Genomic DNA, 18,355 nt, shown 5'->3' with positions numbered 1-18,355 from the left:
CTGGTGGTGCAGCGGCTGTAAACAAAGTACACTACGAGAAATCAGGACTTCAGCTGCCTACTGGCATTGTAAAATGTGAATACTGGAGGTTGAAAATTTTCAACGGACCGGGACTGACCACTAATTTATTGCAAAGTCTTTAGGCGGCTGGAGCCCCATTTTCCGGTAATACACACTGAAGAGCCAAACAATCTGGTACACCTGTCTATATAGGGACCCTACGAGCACACAGAAGTGCCGCAACACGACGTGGCATGGACTCGCCTAATGTCTGAAGTAGTGCTGGAAGGAACTGACACCATGAATCCTGCAGGCCTGTCCATAAATCCCTAAGAGTACGAGGGGGTGGAGATCTCTTCTGAACAGAACGTTGCAAGGCATCCCAAATATGCTCAATGATGTTCATAGCTGGCGAGTCTGGTGGTCAGCGGGAGTGTTTAAACTCAGAAGAGTGTTCCTGGAGCCACGGGGTAGCAATTCTGGACGTGTGAGCTGTCGCATTGTCCTACTGGAACTGCCCAAGCCCGTCAGAATGCACAGTGGGAATGAATGGATGCAGGTGATCAGACAGGATGCTTACGTACGTGTCACCTGTGAGAGTCGTATCTAGACGTGTCAGGGCTCCCGTATCACTCCAACTGCACACGCCCAGCCTGCCAGTGTGGCCGTGCGGTTCTAGGCGCTTCAGTCTGGAACCGCGTGACCGCTATGGTCGCAGGTTCGAATCCTGCCTCGGGCATGGATGTGTGTGATGTCCTTAGGTTAGTTAGGTTTAAGTAGTTCTAAGTTCAAGGGGACTGATGACCACAGTTGTGAAGTCCCATAGTGCTCCGAGCCATTTGAACCACTTTTTTGCACACGCCCCACACCATTGCAGCACCTCCATTAGCTTGAACAGTCACCTGCTGACATGCAAGGTTGTCGGATTCATGGGGTTGTCTCCATACCCGTACACGTCCATCCGCTCGATACAATTTTAAACGTGACTCGTCCCACGAGACAACAAGTTTCCAGTCACCAACGGTCTAATGTCGGTCTTGACTGGCCCAGGCGATGTGTAAAACTTTTTATCGTGCAGTCATCAAGGGGTACACGAGTGGACCTTCGGCTGCGAAAGCCCATATCGACTATGTTTTGTTGAACAGTTCGCACTCTGACAGCTGCTGACGGCCCAAAATTGAAATCTGCAGCAATTTGCGGAAGGGTTGCACTTCTGTCACGTTGAACGATTCCCTTCAGTCGTCGTTGGTCCCGTTCTTGCAGGATCGCCGCAGCGATGTCGGAGATTTGATGTCTTACCGGATTGCTGATATTCACGGTACACTCGTGAAAGAGTCGTACGGGCAAATACCCACTTGATCGCTACCTCGGAGATGCTGTGTCGCATCGCTCGTGCGCCGACCGTAACACCACGTTCGAACTCACTTAAATCTTGATAAGCTGCCATTGTAGCAGCAGTAACCGATCTAACAACTGCGCCAGACACTTGTTGCCTTATAAAGGTGTTGCCGACCGCAGCGCCATATTCCGCCTCTTTACATATCGCTGTATTTGAATACGCATGCCTGTACCAGTTTCTTTGGCGCTTCAGTGTGGTTTCTTTACGGTCGCTGTATCAAGAGTGGTGTCTCTTCTGTCAGACGTATCTATATATACCTCAAAATGACGGTATTAGTTTGTCCACTCCAGGAATCCAGTTTGCGACAAAATTCGTTAGCAACAAGGTATCGTTTGAGAATGTTCTCACAGTATGTTTTGAAAACCGAATTTTTCAATTTCTCCGATTTGGATAAGTGAGTCAGTTAAATAATTGACCTATACCCCGAGGACCAAACTAATCATTAATTTATCACAGTATAAGTTCAGCAACGAAACATTAGGGCCGGCCGCTGTGGCCAAGCGGTTCTAGGCGCTTCAGTCCGGAACTGCGCTGCTGCTACGGTCGCAGTTTCGAATCTTGCCTCGGGCATGGATGTGTGTGATATCCTTAGGTTAGTTAGGTTTAAGTAGTTCTAAGTCTAGGGGACTGATGGCCTCAGATGTTGTCCCATAGTGCTTAGAGCCATTTTAACCAGTTTTGAAACTTAAGGCAGCAATTTTCCAGGGGATGTGTTTTATTTTTATTTTATCTATTTATTTATTTTTACGTATAGTAACAATTCCGACAAAGGTTCGTTTTCTCCTGAGCTACAGCGTTCGCCGAATACTGCTCTTCGTAGCAATCTTACTCCGAATTGTTTCCGTACAACGAACCTAAGATTTTAATTTTTCACTAATCCAAGTAGTTTGAAAAATTTATTTGCCAACCTTGTTATTTTTCCTTATTGATTTACATGCGTCATTAGCCTATCGTTACAACCACTTTCGATACGGGAAAAATATAAACGGAAAAAAAATAATATTGCAGAATGCATCCGGGAACCGAACACACATTTTCTGCTTCCCATTCAGATGCCTTGTTTGCTCCGCCAGCAGGACTTCCGCTAAACAATGGTTATACGTTAATTGGCAGTTTAAAAAGTTTCCTGTCTCGATTTCTAGGAAAATGTGTGTTTTGGGGGCCCCAAATGTGAAGATGAAAAATGCTCAGTATCAACTGTCTATCGATATCATCAATTTCGAGTGGAGTACGCGTCATGAACTTTAGGGGTGGTTTTCTCAACAATGGGGGATTGTTGAGGCAAAATATCATAGTGTATTTAGTTTTACGCTGTAGATAAGCGACCTACACAATACAAGCGGAGGTGGTTGTCCGAGTCTTGATGCGTTCCCCTTGTGAGTTAGGAAGAAAGCTACGAGTTAATACGCAGGTTCTTCCGACCGCAACAGGAACCTGGAATTTTAAACTTTCACGGCCGAATTGCTGGTTAGTCGCGTCACCGCAAGGAAAGGCCGAGGTTTCGAGACACGAAAGACAAACAGGGGGAGCTCCGCTAATGAAAACTGCAGCTAGCCAGCAGACTAACGGACTGGCCACCTCGCGAATCAGCCTCTCTCGCGGACCTGTTCCCTGAAGATCCAATTTCACCCGCTGTCTCTCTTTTCTGTCTTCCACCGACTTCATCTGGCTGGAATCAGCGGAACATTCACTTTGAGAACATTACAACCTCTGTATAGTCCTAATTGTAGTGGCTGGAACAATGGAAATCGTGCCGTGGACAGCACAGCACTATTAACCTCCATATCGACCCACAGTAAATTAAACAGTTGCGCCCTAATGGATCATCATCAGCAATGATCTCTCTAAAACGCCCTTACGGGCAGTACCTGTACGGGACCTGTTGGCAGCAAACACAAACCCATTTTCTCCTCGTCCATTACTAATGCCAGTAATCTGTCGGGAATTCAGAATCAGCTGCCCCAGCTTAAAGACATACTTTCACCTTCCAGTTAGTGATTACACTATTCATGGAGTGCTGCTAGAGCACGGTTTTCGTTGCTGTAATTTGGATAAGAAAATTGAGGATGTGTTAGATGACGAACAGTTTGGCTTCAAGAAAGGTAAAGGCACGAGAGGCAATTCTGAAGTTGCGGTTGATAATGGAAGCAAGACTAAAGAAAAATCAGGACACGTTCATACGATCTGTCGACCTGGAAAAACCGTTCGACAATGTAATGTGGTGCAGGATCTTCGAAGTTCTGAGAAAATTAGGGGTTAGCTATAGGGAGAGATGGGTAATACACAATATGTACAGGAGCCAAGAGTGGACGACCAAGAACGAAGTGCTCGGATTAAAAAAGCTGTAAGACAGGGATGTAGTCTTTCATCCCTACTGTTCAATCGGTACACTCAATAAGCAATGATGCAAATAAAAGTAAGGTTCCAGAGTGAATTAAAATTCAAGGTGGAAGGATATCAATGATATGATTCGCTGATGACATTGCTATCCTCAGCGAAAGTGAAGAAGAATTACAGGATGTGCTGAATGCGATGAACAGTTCCATGAGTATAGAATGTGGATTGAGAGTAAATCGAAGAAAGACGAAAGCAATGTGAAGTAGCGGAAATAAGAACAGCGAGAAACTTAACATCAGGATTGATGGTCACGAAAGTGATGAAGTTGAGCAATTCTGCTACCTAGGCAGCAAAATAACCCATGACGGACGGAGCAAGGTGAACATCAGAAGCAGAATAGCACTGGGAAAAAGGGCATTCCTGGCCAAGAGAAGTCTACTAGTATCAAACATAGGCCTTAAGTTGAGGAAGAAATTTCTGAGACTGTACGTCTCGAACACGGCATTGTACGGTAGTGTTGTGTATGCCACTGTTGGAAGTCAGTCCATAACTGTTGACGTTTTACTTGTCTCGTTTCTATTGAAAACACTTTTACATACCCTTCATTTTAATTTTTATTGTGTGAACTAAAGAAGCAATTCCTGTCTATGTTACTAAAAGACTAATGGCTCCGAGGGGCAACAAGAATTTGATTTTCAACACTTTTTATAACTACTGGCGAATTTAAAACTTTAAAATGCTGTCATAATCTACTCATTAAGACATATAGTCTTACGTGGAAGATTTGATACGACAGCACAAATATCACAGTTGGAAAGCGCGTGTGTGTTGAGGCACTGGAACTCACTGCGTGCAAATTACCCAGACTATACTAATCTATTTCTTGAGAATGAGACAGAACTGTATAGATAAGCGACAAGCTGTATACCTAATTCCAAACCTTTTCAAAACTTTTTGTCGCTGACATCCCCACAAAATAATGAGAGGAAAAAATTTTATAGCCTGTAAAATTATTGAGATATCTTAGCACGTCTTCTTTCAATTTCAAAACGGTACTTACTTAACAAACACGCCTCGTGTTTTAATTTAAGTCGCAACAGCCAGTGCAGTAGACTGGTATCGTTGAGAAAAAGTCTTGTGACCCGTTACGAAAAGCCAGCGCTATGGGGACAACGACGCAAGGTTCCGAGCGAAACTCTCGGGGTTACGAAAGGTAGAGACCAATACTACTGTGTCTGAAATAGGGACAGGATCGGAAAAACACGCGAAACGCGACGGAACGAACGGTTTCTCACCTCCTGAGCACTGTTATTCTCTATAGCAGAGGTTCCCGTACTTCCTGCCACTGCACACCGCTCGGCATTTTAAAAAATTTCGGCGTATAACTATAGCTTGCTCACTTTTAAACGAACCCTGAGGCGGGGGAGTTATGCGGAAGGTTGAGTGACGGCTGTCGCAGAGGTGAGGAATAGTAGGAGGTGAGGAATAGTAGGAGGTGAGGAATAGTAGGAGGTGAGGAATAGTAGGAGGTGAGGAATAGTAGGAGGTGAGGAATAGTAGGAGGTGGGGAATAGTAGGAGGTGAGGAATAGTAGGAGGTGGGAATAGGAGGAGGTGAGGAGGAGAGATGGAGGGTAAACACTTTCCCCATCTTCCTCAGTGCTCACAGCACACATACGGTTTTTGCGTCGTGCCGTTCCATTACTACGTATTAGGGCTGTTCATATAATATAGATATGTCGATAATTATTCCGAAAAATTTCGATATGCATTCGCGACATTTTTGTAACGGATATATCGATATCGAAATGACAATACCGAGTACCGATATTTTTATTTTATGTCTTTTTTTTATTTTCGCCAAATATCTGAAGATTTTCTTTTGAAACTATACTAGAACATTATATTACTTTCACTGTGTAAAGGAGTCTTACTACTTCATGTGCTTTCGTCACGTCCAGTCTTTCTCTTTGACTGTGTAAGGCAACTATACGTGACACAAATGAAAAAGTTCGATTGCACTGGGGGGTAGCGGTGTGAATGAAATAACAAGATTTCCGACGCGAAGAAACAGCACGCCACTTGCGTTAAAAAACAACTTTTAACGCAACTAGAGTGCTATTTTCTTCACGTCGACATTCTTCAAAAACGGTCGCTGAAACTGATGAACAAAAATCTAAATGACAAGACTGGTCTTTGCTGTGGGCGGACACATGTGAGGGGAAATGCTAACGTCACCTACGCTCGGTGCTACCAACAGAAATTGCAACGTTTAGCTTCACCACACAATATTGATTGATTCAAATGGCTCTGACGACTATGGGACTTAACATCTGAGGTAATCAGTCCCCTAGAACTTAGAACTACTTAAACCTAACTAACCTAAGGACATCACACACATCCATGCCCGAGGTAGGATTCGAACCCGCGACCTTAGCGGTCGCGCAGTTCCAGACTGAAGCACCTAGAACCGCTCGGCCACACCGGCCGGCCAGAATTCTGATACTAGGACTCCAAGGTGGCTGGCGTTTGCAGAAACGAAGAACAAGTAGAAATGAAAAAATTGGGAAGTCGACATGAAGTGCTCCGGACAAATCCGATATGTGACGAAGCCGAACGACGGAGCCATCGGACACCTTTTATTGTGCCACTTAGGCCTACATACAGTTACCATTGTTAGCAAAGTGGCTATCACCAGGCGTGAACACGCACCGTTTTCCTTTCAATTCTTGCTGTAAGGGCGATACGCAGGCTGCTAGCGTGTTGATGTACAGAATATCTAATAATAAATCGATAATTAAATATATAGCTGTAAAAGTGGCAGTATATTTACAACGTGCAGCCGATATTTTTTTGGCCGGTACGTCGATACTTTTCCCGTCATTTTCGATAGCTTTGCGATTTATCGATGGCGGATTATGTTTGTTTTTTAAATATCGATATATCGAACTCCCGGCATTTTTGAACATATCAACAGTCCTATGTATCGTAGAAATTTAACACACACACGTAATAAGAATTTGTAGAAAGGCGTTCATATTCACGTGAGGTACTTATTTGACGCGCAGTCTATGAAATTAAATTAAGCCGGTTGTGGCACAAATAGTGGTTCAAATGCCTCTGAGCACTATGGGACTTAAAATCTGAGGTCATCAGTCCCCTAGAACTTAGAACTACTTAAACATAACTAACCTAAGGACATCACACACATCCATGCCCGAGGCAGGATTCGAACCTGCGACCGTAGCGGTCGCGCGGTTCCAGACTGAAGCGCCTAGAACCCCTCAGCCACAACGGCCGGCCACAAATAGTCAACGAGTAAGAGTGGAATGACATTTAACAAATGTATTAAAGTTTTACAGTATCTTTCATCTAACTTGTGGTCAGGTGTTGTGTTGGTTTACGTTTTTTTAACTGCCTCCTTGGAGACAGCGGATTGCTGGCTTAAAAATCGCTTCATTGTTAACTTAAACAAAATCACGCGTAAGTCACACAGTCAAGTTTAACTTCACATCACAATTATAGTAAAATAATTCTCACTTATTCTTCAGCCTCAGTTGCACATTTTCCAGAACAGAACATGTTTCGATTACTGCGGACCACGGTTAAATTGTAGTGTCAGCAACCCGTCTTGCCTGTTCAGAATCTAAAAGAGAACTGTACACTCTGATACGAGGTTCTGAATACTGTACACTCTAATAATGTTCTGAATAGACAAGACGGCCTGCCGCTCGTACTAGTATGACAGATGCGTCCTACCTAGGATTTTTTTTAGTATGTGTGTTTAGTGCATAGCATTGCTGTATGGAAGCGAATCGTGTGCTGGGGCAAAGCCGGAAGAGAAGCGTCGCAAACTCTACCCTCCACGCTTTGTCTGATTTGTCTTCTCACAGTTTGCCGAGGGAAAAGTCCAACCGCACGACCGCCACACCTCTGTCTTCTATTTGTTTTCTTTCAACTTTCCACATTACAGATAATGACGTCTTGTACGTCACCTGTCAGCAGTCGCAACCTTGACACTAATTTGGACTTTCTCTACGAAAGGTAAAGGAACGAGAGAAGCGCAAATACTGTGGCTTATTAAGGGAAACCGTTATTTGGAGGGGTGTCCCTCAGGGTTACGTGTTAGGACCATACTCCTTCATCACGTAAATTAATGACTGTGCTCAAATTGTACGTTAACAGATGAGAAAAAAAGAATGTAGTCTGCAAATTACTACTATTAGGAAGTGACGTTAGGCATGCTTACGATAATGCCTTCACTATGCTGTATGCAGTAGCTCATTCGCATTCGTTTTCCTTACACATTATTAAACATACAACTGCATAAGCAGTATTTGATTTTGTGTTAATAACCCTGTGCTCATCTGATCGAAAGTCCTGTTCTTTCTGCCACTGCACTTAGCTCATTCCCGCTATATCTAAACACAACCAATCCATTTTCCTTTTTGAATTCTCTAAACAACCTACCCAATTAAGGGATCTGTCTTTCTTTCTTTCTTTCTTTCTTTCTTTTTTTTTATTTTGAACTAGTCACTGTCCAGAGATCCGAATGGGGCAGTATTTTGCCCCCGGTATATTTTTTCCTTGAGGGTGCCTTCATTATTAAACCATACAGTAGAAATTGGGGATGTGATAGATGACGATTAGTTTGGCTTTAGGAAAGGTAAAGGTACCAGAGAGGCAATTCTCACGTTACAGTTGATAAACGGAAGCCAGACTAAAGAAAAGTGAAGACACGTTCACAGGATTTGTCGATCTGGAAAAAGCGTTCGACAATGTAAAATGGAGCATGATGTTCCAAATTCTGAGAAAAATAGGGGTAAACGGGAAATATACAATATGTACAAGAGCCAAGAGACAATAATAAGAGTGTGCGAGCAAGAACGAAGTGATAGGATTAAAAACGGTTTAAGACAGGGATGCAGTCTTTCGCCCCTACTGTTCAATCTGTACATCGAAGAAGCAGTGATGGAAATAAAAGAAAGAGCCAGGAGTGGAATTAAAATTGAAGATGATATCAATGATTCGCCGATGATACTGCTATTCGGAGTGAAAGTGAAGAAGAATTACACGATCTGTTGAATCGAATGAATAGTATAGTGAGTGAAGAATGTAGATTGAAAGTAAATCGAAGAAGGACGAAAGGAATGAGGAGTAGCAGCGATAAACTTAAGATCAGAATTGATGGTCACGAAGTAGATGAAGTTAAGGAATTCTACTACCCAGGCAGCAAAATAACCAATGACGGACGGAGCAAGGTGGACATGAAAAGGAGACTAGAACTGGAAAAAAAAGAGCATTCCTGGCCAAGAGAAGTTTACTAGTGTCAACCATAGGCCTTAATTTGAGGAAGAAATTTCTGAGAATGTAGGTTTGGAGCGCACGATTGTATGGTAGTGAAACATGGACTGTGGGAAAACCGGAACGGGAGAGAGTCGAAGCATTTGATGTGTTGTGTTAGAGACGAATGTTGAAAATTAGGTGGACTGATAAGGTAAGGAATGAGGATGTTCTACACAGAATTGGAGAGGAAAGGAATATGTAGAAAACACTGATAAGGAGAAGGGACAGGATGATAGGACATCTGCTAAGACATGAGGGAATTAGTTGCATGTTAGTACAGGGTGCTGTGGAGGGCAAAAATTGCAGAGGAAGCCAGAGATTGGAATAGATCAAGCAAATAATTGAGGAAGTAGGTTGCAACTGCTACTCGGAGATGAAGAGGTTGGCAAAGGAGAGGAATTCGTGACGGGCCACATAAAATCATTCACATAAGATCAGTCAGAAGACTGATGACCTAAGTAGAGCAGAGCTTGACCTCTGGAAAAATCACGGCTGTAGGTTCCGTTCCCCTAAGTTTTCAGCTATTTGCAGTACCGACATATCAAAGACATGTTAGCTAATGCTACAACGCCATGTCAGTGAATCATGTAGACTGCTACCCCTGAGACTACGGAAAAGCCACGTGCCTCTTTTTCAGGAACCACGGGTTACTACGGCCTCTTGCTTTCTTGTTGCACTTACGGCAGGGCTACATGTCTGTCTGTGTCGGCAAGGTCCAGGCCTCACTAGAAGTCACGTAAAAATTATAGCAACATAACTAATATCGGTGCAGTCAAATTTCGTAAATTAGAAATTTACACACTTGAAGAATTATGTATCGGTGTATAATAAAGAATGGATGCAAAACTACATTTACCTCTTTATCTACAGACACATTCCGCAAGAAATTGTGCAGCGCATGGCAGAGGGTACTTTGTGCCAATGCCATTATGTTTTCGTTCCTCACGAAACTGGACCGAAGAAAAATCGATTGGCCCTGTGGCTCTGTGCAAGCAGTTAACTAATGTTTTCGGGAGCGCTGCGCGGGGGTGAACTTTGAAGAACCCAGAAGCGTTCTGAACTGTGTCGCAAATGCCCGTTGTTTAAACTTCCTCGAGAGCGTTCCGATAAAAGTTCGTCTTCTTCCTTCTCAGGATTAAGCGGCTGAGAATACGGGTCTCTTGTACCGAAGCACTCTGAAAGTATCTCCGACACAACCTCTGCAATTTTGTCGAGGTGTTTTGAGTCGCCCTGCACTCCGTAACATGGCGGAGATTACTTCGTGACAATGTTAACGGGTTTTTTCTGTGCTACCAGGAAACACCAGAGTCTTAAAAAGAATCGACCTCGTATTCGCGAAACAACTCGGAGCTTTACAAATGAGTTTGTTCCTTAAATATTGGACGTTAAACATTTAAACAAGGAAAAGTTTAAAAAATGTTTCAAAATATATTTAAAATTTGTCGAGTGTCGCTAACCGCTCAAACACTGAAAGAATTTACTCTAGATAATTTGCGGTCCGTTGTAAGTGTCTATGACGTCATATCTCCCGAAGTAGGTGTCGTACAATGACAATTTTCCAGGTACATTCACTGGTAAGCGTTAGTACTATGTGGAAAATAACTTCCGAATACAGTTACAAGTGAAGAAATGAGAAATTAAATGTGTAGCGTCGTCGAGAAAAAGTTTTGGACAGGTTTGCAATTAAGTGTAAAGTTTGTTGGAGGTGACTGAGTGCATTCACTCCGAATATAGTCTCGGTATTTGCGCGTGCTGATTTACGCTGCCTCAACAAATGTAGACGATTTCTAACTTCAATACGTTTCCCTGCTGTGTTCAGTCTTTCATATAAGATTATACTCTTGAACGATTAGGTTACGAAAGCATTTTAAATTTTTAGATTCGGTCAATAATTCTGTGAAGTACGGCAAAATCGTATTTGTTTGCTTCCGCAAGCCGTTAGAGAGGCAGCAGCTGCAAATGTATATGGGTTCCTTGTTTCGGGATAATTTCTCACTGATAAATATAGGTTGCAGCCACGCGCTGAGAGACGGTAATGTGCCTATGTTCCTCCGTACGCGCGCTGATGTCTCTCAATTTATTCTCATCGCAGCTACGCGTGATATACGATGAGACGTAGCGTCCGATTCTAAGCGTCGGCCTTGTGTAATGACGACAAATGGCGACCAATAACATTACGCATTCCAACGACGCTAAAATATGAATTTAACGGGGAAACCAGAGAGAAACGTGAATTTCTGAACGGCACACGCGATAATAAAAAACAACCCAAAAATCGCTATACATATATTAAATATACAAAACTATAAAACCAGAGAAACACGATAGAGCATTAGTTTAAAAAACTTTAAAAATCACGAAATTAGCGCAAATCCACTGTAACTGCTATCGAACTGTAACTGCTATCTCAAAAAACGATACGAAACTATTACAAAAAGCGAAAAGCGAATTTTTTCATTATGTGAGTATTGGAGGTGATCTGTTTTAATTGTTAAAGACCATTCAACAGCCAAGACCACACAAAGTATTTTTATTCGAGACAACCTGTTTCAACAGTCTTTCCTGTCATCTTCAGGACTTCCCTTCAGTGCTACGCGGAACACAATTTTGTGCGATTTTGGCTTTTGAATGGTTTTTAACAATTAAAACAGATCGCCCCTGAAACTCTCGTAATGAGAAAATTTAATCAAATTGTGCCCGGCTAGGCACTGAAGCAAAGACCTCAAGACGACAGCTAAGACAGCTGAAACCGGTTGTCTTGAATAATAAATTTTTTGTGCGTTCTTGGCTTCTGAATGGCTTTTAACAAAATGCCAAACGGCGATAGCAACACACATCGCGAAATATCGCAAAAGCTGGCCGGCCGAAGTGGCCGTGCGGTTAAAGGCGCTGCAGTCTGGAACCGCAAGACCGCTACGGTCGCAGGTTCGAATCCTGCCTCGGGCATGGATGTTTGTGATGTCCTTAGGTTAGTTAGGTTTAAGTAGTTCTAAGTTCTAGGGGACTAATGACCTCAGCAGTTGAGTCCCATAGTGCTCAGAGCCATTTGAACCATTTATCGCAAAAGCTAACAAAAAGCGGTATCGAAGACATCAGCTAAGCTGTATAGCTTAGCTTAAAACGCCGACACCAATATGGAAAGCCAAAAGGCGATAAATGTGCAAAAATCTAAAAGGTTGATACCAGTACTCAACCTATTATCGTTCGTTCACAAACACCCGTTCCGTGGATAGTACATGTTACAGAGGACTGCTAACAGAAATAGTACGTTATCATAACTTTAAAGGAGAGACGGAGTCCAGATCTCTTCAAGTCAGCCGCCGCTGGTGGCCGAGCGGTTCTAGGCGCTTCAGTCTGGAACCGCGCGACCGCTACGGTCACACGTTCGAATCCTGCCTCGGGCATGGATGTGTGTGATGTCCTTAGGTTAGTTAGGTTTAAGTAGTTCTAAGTTCTAGGGGACTGATGACCTGAGATGTTAAGTCCCATAGAGCTCAGAGCCATTTGAACCATCTTCAAGTCACGTACTGCGCCTGTTTGGTCGCCCCAAATTACGGCGACGACACCTCAGCATGCAGCCAACGGATGACCGCTCAGGCGAACCCTGCGTCAAACTTGTATTAACACCACATACATAACATTTTCAGTATTCACCGATTACACACAACGTTTGTAAAAATTTAACAGTCGACTTTTGATGTTCCATCCCCACGCCACAAGATATGTCAATTAATTATTCATGATGTATCCAGTCTGCAAAAATTACAGTGCGACATCAGAGACCAATAAAACAAAACAATAACCAAAGAGATTGCTGCAGAGAAATAATACAAGGGATTAACGTATTGTATCAGAATAACACACAAAGTGAGCCTCGATCTCTAAGAAGGAAATCGGAAGCTGTGAAAAAAAAAATTATTTCCGGAAGGAAAATTTATTTTATGTATAACCTGAGTTTTTATAAATTGTAATTACTGTTTCCGCTCGTTCTTAGGAGAACCAAGGGTAATGTTTAATCTATGACCGAATAGGAGCTTTACCTCGTTAAGGGATGACGTCACCTACCACGCCACTGCTGAAAGCTGACAGTTGGTACCGAAGGAATGCCTGTTCTCCAAATTTCCCCATACGACACGTTCAATAAATAGATGCGATGCTGTTGCAACTGAAGGAGTTACCTGCTTTGAAGCTATAAAAGAACCAAAGCCGGTAATCATGAGGAAACTGGATTTTGAATCTGTCTGTGTATAAAGTTTCTGTCAAACGTGAAGATTATTCTCGAATATCCCCAACACATACCCTCTGTCTGAAAAAAAAACATCTTTTGAGACGTATGTTATAAGGTTTTCATGTTTTGGTCAAGATTTTTTATTTATTTTTTTACTTCAGTAGTGTATGCGTGTGGCAGGTAAATTTCGTGACTGTCAGCCGAAAGTAAACAAGCTATTCAGATCCATTTGGCGTTTGCCGCGGTACTGGTGAGAACTTTTTGGTGAAAGTTGTGGACACGAGAGCGACAAAAAGAAAATGGTAAGCGAGGCGCAGCGGGAAATGATTGTTTCCCGAGCTGGCTGGCTGGGAAAACAGGAAACGCGCCAAATTAACGTCAGGCTTTCAACGAGACAGGGGGCACGTCTGTGGGAGCAAAAGAGAAAGAGAAAGAGAGAGAAGCGAGGAAGGTTAAAAGTGACGGCGATAGCACCTGTACTATTTGCGTACGTGGTAGCGTAGATGACGAAAGGGGGGGTCACCTTGCCCACTTTTGGAAGGTCGGTCTGCTGTTATCTAAGAAAGTACCTTACTGTCGATTTCTCATTGATCCAGTAATCCAGCAGACCACTCAGTCAATCCATTTGTTCATCCATCCATCCATCCATCCATCCATCCATCCATCCATCCATCTAGGTAGCTACAAACATCCTTATAGCCGAATTAAGATGGTTTGCGTCGGATAGATGGACATAATTATAGGTCTAGTAGCTGACAGATCTGGCACTGCCCGGGTATTCGTTTTGCCCATTATCTATTATAAACGAAAAAAAATGAACTGTGTTTGTAGTGTAATGCAGAAAAAAAACTGATTTCCATGTATTCGTGAAAACACCTTTGGAATTATGGAACCGAGCGAGGTGGCGCAGTGGTTAGCACACTGGACTCGCATTCGGGAGGACGACGGTTCAATCCCGTCTCCGGCCATCCTGATTTAGGTTTTCCGTGATTTCCCTAAATCGCTTCAGACAAATGCCGGGATGGTTCCTTTGAAAGGGCACGACCGATTTCCTTCCCCATCCTTCCCTCACCCGAGCTTGCGCTCCGTCTCTAATGACCTCGTTGTCGACGGGACGTTAAACACTAATCTCCTCCTCCTCCTCCTCCTCCTCGAATTATGAAACATTCGTACCAGAGTCGTACGTGCATTACCTGCAAAAATATATAACATCATCACGGACAGTTTGTGTATGCTGTGTGCAGCTGCTTCTACATCTACATTTATACTCCGCAAGCCACCCAACGGTGTGTGGCGGAGGGCACTTTACGTGCCACTGCCATTACCTCCCTTTCCTGTTCCACCCGCGTATGGTTCGCGGGAAGAACGACTGCCGCAAAGCCTCCGTGCGCGTTCGAATCTCTCTAATTTTACATTCGTGACCTCCTCGGCAGGTATAAGTAGGGGGAAGCAATATGTTCGATACCTCATCCAGAAAAGCATCCTCTCGAAACCTGGACAGCAAGCTACACCGCGATGCAGAGCGCCTCTCTTGCAGAGTCTGCCACTCGAGTTTGCTAAACATCTCCGTAACGCTATCACGCTTACCAGATAACCATGTCACGAAACGCGCCGCTCTTCTTTGGCTCTTTTCTATCTCCTCTGTCAACCCAACCTGGTACGGATCCCACACTGATGAGCAATACTCAAGTATAGTTTGACTAAAGTTCAGTCATGATCACGTCATGTATGTTTTAATGATACAGGTAACCGGTTTCGGTTCTTTCTACAAAACCATCATCAGACCTATGGCTCCTTAGGATGGTAGCTACGCAGCGAGGAGAGCTCCGCCTACCATCCTAAGGAGCCATAGGTCTGATGATGGTTTTGTAGAAAGAACCGAAACCGGTTACCTGTATCATTAAAACATACATGACGTGATCAAGACTGAACTTTAGTCAAAATATAACAATTAATTGATCACTGCTTTCCAAAAAGGTTTACCAAAACTCAAGTATAGCCCCAACGAGTGTTTTGTAAGCCACCTCCTTTCTTGATGGACTACATTTTCTAAGGACTCTCCCAATGAATCTCAACCTGGCACCCGCCTTACCAACAATTAATTTTATATGATCATTCCACTTCAAATCGTTCCGTACGCATACTCCCAGATATTTTACAGAAGTAACTGCTACCAGTGTTTGTTCCACCATCATACAATCATACAATAAAGAATCCTTCTTTCTATGTATTCGGAATACATTACATTTGTCTATGTTAAGGGTCAGATGCCACTCCCTGCACCAAGTGCCTATCCGCTGCAGATCTTCCTGCATTTCGCTGCAATTTTCTAATGCTGCAACTTCTCTGTATACTACAGCATCATCCGCGAAAAGCCGCATGGAACTTCCGACACTATCTACTAGGTCATTTATATATATTGTGAAAAGCAATGGTCCCATAACACTCCCCTGTGGTACGCCAGAGGTTACTTTGACGTCTGTAGACGTCTCTCCATTGAGAACAACATGCTGTGTTGTGTTTGCTAAAAACTCTTCAATCCAGCCACACAGCTGGTCTGATATTCCGGTAGGCTCTTACTTTATCAGGCGACAGTGTGGAACTGTATCGAACGCCTTCCGAAAGTCAAGGAAAATGGCACCTACCTGGGAGCCTGTATCTAATATTTTCTGGGTCTCATGAACAAATAAAGCGAGTTGGGTCTCACGCGATCGCTGTTTCCGGAATCCATGTTGACTCCTACAGAGTAGATTCTGGGTTTCCAGAAATGACGTGATACGCGAGCAAAAAACATGTTCTTCTATGAGGACAGTTCAATAAGTAATGCAACACATTTTTTTTCTCGGCCAATTTTGGTTGAAAAAACCGGAAATTTCTTGTGGAATATTTTCAAACATTCCCGCTTCGTCTCGTATAGCTTCATTGACTTCCGACAGGTGGCAGCCCTGTACGGAGCTGTTAAAATGGCGTCTGTAACGGATGTGCGTTGCAAACAACTGGCAGTGATCGAGTTTCTTTTGGCGGAAAACCAGGGCATCTCAGATATTCGTAGGCGCTTGCAGAATGTCTACGGTGATCTGGCAGTGGACAAAAGCACGGTGAGTCGTTGGGCAAAGCGTGTGTCATCATCGCCGCAAGGTCAAGCAAGACTGTCTGATCTCCCGCGTGCGGGCCGGCCGTGCACAGCTGTGACTCCTGCAATGGCGGAGCGTGCGAACACACTCGTTCGAGATGATCGACGGATCACCATCAAACAACTCAGTGCTCAACTTGACATCTCTGTCGGTAGTGCTGTCACAATTGTTCACCACTTGGGATATTCAAAGGTTTGTTCCCGCTGGGTCCCTCGTTGTCTAACCGAACACCATAAAGAGCAAACGAGAACCATCTGTGCGGAATTGCTTGCTTGTCATGTGGCTGAGGGTGACAATTTCTTGTCAAAGATTGTTACAGGCGATGAAACATGGGTTCATCACTTCGAACCTGAAACAAAACGGCAATCAATGGAGTGGCGCCACACCCACTCCCCTACCAAGAAAAAGTTTAAAGCCGTACCCTCAGCCGGTAAAGTCATGGTTACAGACTTCTGGGACGCTGAAGGGGTTATTCTGTTCGATGTCCTTCCCCACGGTCAAACGATCAACTCTGAAGTGTATTGTGCTACTCTTCAGAAATTGAAGAAACGGCTTCAGCGTGTTCGTAGGCACAAAAATCAGAACGAACTTCTTCATGACAACGCAAGACCTCACACAAGTCTTCGCACCCGAGAGGAGCTCACAAAACTTCAGTGGACTGTTCTTCCTCATGCACCCTACAGCCCCGATCTCGCACCGTCGGATTTCCATATGTTTGGCCCAATGAAGGACGCAAAAAATGGTTCAAATGGCTCTGAGCACTATGGGACTCAACTGCTGTGGTCATAAGTCCCCTAGAACTTAGAACTACTTAAACCTAACTAACCTAAGGACAGCACACAACACCCAGCCATCACGAGGCAGAGAAAATCCCTGACCCCGCCGGGAATCGAACCCGGGAACCCGGGCGTGGGAAGCGAGAACGCTACCGCACGACCACGAGATGCGGGCTGAAGGACGCAATCCGTGGGAGGCACTACGCGGATGATGAATAAGTTATTGATGCAGTACGACGTTGGCTCCGACATCGACCAGTGGAATGGTACCGTGCAGGCATACAGGCCCTCATTTCAAGGTGGCGTAAGGCCGTAGCATTGAATGGAGATTACGTTGAAAAATAGTGTTGTGTAGCTAAAAGATTGGGGAATAACCTGGTGTATTTCAATGCTGAATAAAACAACCCCTGTTTCAGAAAAAAAAATGTGTTGCATTACTTATTGAACTGTCCTCGTACAACAAATCGATGTCAGAGATATAGGCCTATAGTTTTGCGCATCTGCTCGACGACCCTTCTTGCTTCGGCATGTCTACAACGCCATTTTGTAAACGTCTCAAAGGCAACGCCTCTCCATAGTTCTGATGACGGTTATAGTTCTCGTTTGCACTTCGTAATTGAAAGCAGCCAAAAACGGCTTGCAGGCGTCAGGGATTTCCGCAAGTCGACTGTAGTAAACAATAAATGTAATAAAACTTCATCGACGATGCGTCATTTTTTCACGCATCTCAGTGTCTGTGACGTCATATCCTTTCAACTGTGTGTCGCACTACGACATATTTGTGTAGATACATTCAGTGGCATATTGTTTGCAAAATGTGTTGCGAACAGAGTTAGTAGGAAAGAAATAATAAACCTAAACCAGATGCAAGATAACGGCAATTTTTCAGTGATCTCGTTGATGTCATATCTCCTTCACGATGATTGGCGATTCTTAGTCACAGCGATTGTTGCCTGAGGGTAACGGATACGTGTTGAAATCGGTCCAGTGGTTTAGCAAGAGATGTGAAACAAAGGGACACAACACACATCCATGCATCCATTTTTATAACACTGACGCCAGTCTTTTGAAGAATTACGGAGTACGTTCTACCCCCACGCTTTCTGACTCTTTTCGGGAACATAAAATATACTCTA

Source organism: Schistocerca nitens, chromosome 11 (genome assembly GCF_023898315.1).
Source record: "Schistocerca nitens isolate TAMUIC-IGC-003100 chromosome 11, iqSchNite1.1, whole genome shotgun sequence".
NCBI lineage: Eukaryota > Metazoa > Arthropoda > Insecta > Orthoptera > Acrididae > Schistocerca > Schistocerca nitens.
The sequence above is the reverse complement of the archived record's forward strand: the minus strand, read 5'-3'. Positions refer to the sequence as shown.